The sequence below is a fragment of the Mus pahari genome, chromosome X, assembly GCF_900095145.1.
Source record: "Mus pahari chromosome X, PAHARI_EIJ_v1.1, whole genome shotgun sequence".
Taxonomy (NCBI): domain Eukaryota; kingdom Metazoa; phylum Chordata; class Mammalia; order Rodentia; family Muridae; genus Mus; species Mus pahari.
Genome location: NC_034613.1, coordinates 82,509,780 through 82,513,271, shown reverse-complemented (window position 1 = coordinate 82,513,271; position 3,492 = coordinate 82,509,780). Strand labels below are relative to the sequence as shown.

The 3,492-nt window shown below is 44.6% G+C and overlaps 1 long non-coding RNA gene across 1 annotated transcript; it reads left to right on the top strand.

Annotated features, from left to right (window-relative positions):
• Window positions 1-279: 279 nt before the first annotated feature.
• LOC110313296 lies at window positions 280-2,463 on the top strand. The gene is made up of 3 exons (XR_002380097.2): window positions 280-367; window positions 485-559; window positions 2,381-2,463. It is a non-coding gene; the product is annotated as an uncharacterized LOC110313296 (long non-coding RNA).
• The last annotated feature ends 1,029 nt before the right edge of the window (window positions 2,464-3,492 follow it).

The following is a 3,492-nucleotide window of genomic DNA, read 5'->3' as shown; positions in this document are numbered from 1 at the left end:
TGCCCAGAACTCGAGAGGCAGAGTGGCTGGTGAAGGGAGGCAAAGAGGCAAAAGAAGAGCTAAAGCCGAGTTAGAGAGGCAGAAACCTGCAAAGGGAGGGTGTTAGGAGACAGGCTGATACAAGGCTTTCTCGGGGGCCCCAACGGGAGGGAAAAGGGAACGATAGTTCTGTGTCCTTGATCAGGTGCAGTCTGGGGCTCCGGCCAGGGCCTCGGAGGAGTCAGAGATGCAGTTTCTGGGCTGTGGGCTGTGGCTATCAGTCCTCCGGCAACTGTGTGTGAGTGTGTGAAGCATTCTGTGTTCTCTTTGCCATCATTGTATCATTTAGCTTTCTGCTGACCTTGACTATCCCTCTCCCCTGCCAACAGTAAGTAAGAAGCTGTGTGGCTTAATAAACTGGCTTGGCGTAAGACGGCTTGCGCAAGACCTCCTGATCCCAAACGTTCCTGTCTTCGTCTTCTGCTCTTCTGCTGCTTCTCCCTAGGTTCCTGTCTCAAAGAATGACCCATTGACCCAACCCAATTGGCACCTGAACAGGCACCAGAGTAAGGAGAAGAGGGTAAGTATGACTGTAATAATAGATAAATAAGAGAAGTCCGTCCGGAGGGGCTGTGAAGGCAAAGGTGATGGGAGTCGGGAGTGAAACATGGGGCCAGAAAGAGCCTGAAGAGCACTTCCTTTATCTACCGATGCTTCATTTGCCTCTTCTGCATTGTTGTTCTTGTAATTTTCTAAACCTTTTAGAAAAGTTCTTTATTTTCATTTAAAGATTTTCCCCTTGGTTCACTGAAAAACTTTCTGTACATTTAAAGACATGGGAATGCACAGATGAAACTTTAAAAACCAGAGTCTCACCTACTTGGGCTGTGTGAGTTTCCCACTGATGGGTCAGCACTGTGGGATTTATATGTGGTTGTTTAGACCCACAGTGTGAATTTGATTCAGTAGTAATTCAACACCCCTTTGAAGCTAGGCAGTCTACTCCAAAACAGACTGGGGGCGGGGGCAGAAGATAGAAAAAACAAAAGCCAAGAAGTAGAGCTAAAAGGTCCTGAGGACAAGGAAGCAGCTTTAGTTTTGTTTTGTTTTGTTTTGTTTTTTTCTTTTTTATGGTTTTTCGAGACAGAGTTTCTCTGTGTAGCCTTGGCTGTCCTGGAACTCACTCTGTAGACCAGGCTGGCCTCGAACTCAGAAATCCGCCTGCCTCTGCCTCCCAAGTGCTGGGATTAAAGGCGTGCGCCACCACGCCCGGCTCTTTAGTTTCTTTATCTCCCTGATGCCTCAGAGGAACCTTCTTTTTTGCTTGATAACGTATTTCTAAAATCACCCGAAGTGCCTCTTACCAGTTTGACTGAGTGAAAAGCCCTCCTTCATCAAATAAGGGATTATTAGGTCCCCTGTTACAGCCTCCTGACCTTCATTTTCAGAAGCCAGGTGAGCCTGAACCCCCTGTAGTAACAGTCTCATGTAAGATTGTACAGAATCTAGAAGCTTCCAGGACGAGGCCTAGGTTAGCTGACTGAGGCAATGAGCCTCCGAGATGGCATTTCCATCAGGAGTATAAAAGTTACTTTGACACCCTGTTGCATGGTAAGACTTTTCCTGGGGAGATGCAACACACATGCCTATTCACTCAAGATAGGGACCCCACAACAGCCAAAGGAAAGACCACCAAAGGCCAACTTAGTGAAGCAATGGATTTTATTGAGGTTACTTACAGGAATATGGGTAAGGGTTGCTTACAGGAGCAGAAATGACTCAAAGACAGCTGCATGACCTAGGGCCACCACCAAGGATCTCAGTGACGCTCACAAACCTGGGAACCTGGCTCACAAGGAACAGCCTGCAGGCAGCTCATCAGTTTGCAGAATGTCCCTTCCAANGGACTCACTTGGTCTAAATCTCTTTCAGGAAGTTCCGCTGCTTTCTGCTTCTCCAGGCAGTTGGTCTGGTCTCAGAGGCTTCTGTGCAGCCTGGCTGTCTGGGAGCATCTCTGAGCAGCCTTTATTGTTTCCTCTGGCGAGGAGAGGGCCTGCTGAGTCTGGCCAGTTTCAGGGACTTCCTATGGTCTAACTAATGCCAACAAGCAACAGTTTTCTCAGAGACTCTACCATAGACCTCTGAAATTTTTTCATAAGTTCTTCAGAGTCTGGAAGAGCTTTCTCACAACTTTGTGTCTTTACCTCTTACAGGCAGTGAGTCACTTTACTGTTGATGGAGACACAGAAACCGTGTTTATTTTACTCCATGCTTTGAGGTTATTCCCTCGACCTCTGAATATTATGGTGATAGTTTATTTGTGGGACAGGTTTCCCAAATACTTCCTGGTGCTTTTATAAAATGGACTGGGGATGAAAACCTATTTCATTTGTTTCAACAGGTTCAGCAACAGTTCCCAAATTAGGAGGCACCTTATTTTCTCCAATACATTCAAGTACATTCTGGTCTCCTTGGTCTTTTGGCAAAGGTAAATCTAATTGTACATGTAGCTTCTCACGATCTTATTCAGGTGCTTACTGAGTCTGTTTGACTTAAGCAAGCTATGGAATCTCATGTACTCCCTCATCAACCATCTGCTAGACTTTGGTATCAATTTCAATGATCTGGAGAACAGGCAACAAATTGTTCCAGATGCTCTGCTTGCATAGCTTCTCTGCCTGCTCCTTTTTATGATATTAATCCTTTAGACTTATTGCCTAATATGTTATTGCCCTTGGATGGAAGCAAGCTGTTGAGCATTGCATTACACATTGCCTGCTGTCGTTTTTTTTTTTTTTTTTTTTTTTTTTTGTAGCTGTCCTTCCAAAAATGTTGAAATACAGATAATACTCCTTTATATACTTCTGGTGCCTTTAAGAAGTTTTGTACTTCCACCTTCAGAATTGAGGATAAGTAGGTATTCCTTACAAAGTCCTCAAAGACACATGGATCTATTAAAGTTTTGTTTGAAAAAATAGGGATATTTATAGATTTACCGTCCTACTCCTAGATAATCTTTCCAATCATATTTTATTTTATTTTATTTTATTTTGAGAATGAATATATAGTTATTGACAGGTGCACAGCATTTAAGGGGTAATTAGGCTTCAGAAGGAGAGGTAATATGGAAAAATCTTGCTACAGGGGATTGGAACAGGCCTAATTCCATGCTAATGTATGGGAAAGGTTATATCTGAGTTTTCCCACAGGAAGCTGATGGTCCGTCTTGGGTTCCCGAGAGTCTTGTCAAACACTCCCAGGTTACAAAAGCGATGTCTGCATCACAGGCGCCAGAAGTTGAGGATGCAGAAGATGATGAGTTTCAAGGCACAGCAGAGCCCAAAGCGTCCTATCCAGTCCACCCAGAAGCGACTGCTCCAGACTTGGAAACAGATTAAACACTTTACTGCTGAAGGCATTCGAGTGGTCAAGGCCAAAGGGCAATGTGTCTCTCCTACTCGCTTCGTTTCATCATTTCTGGCATTATTCTCTGCCCCGCTGGCAGAAAGTGTG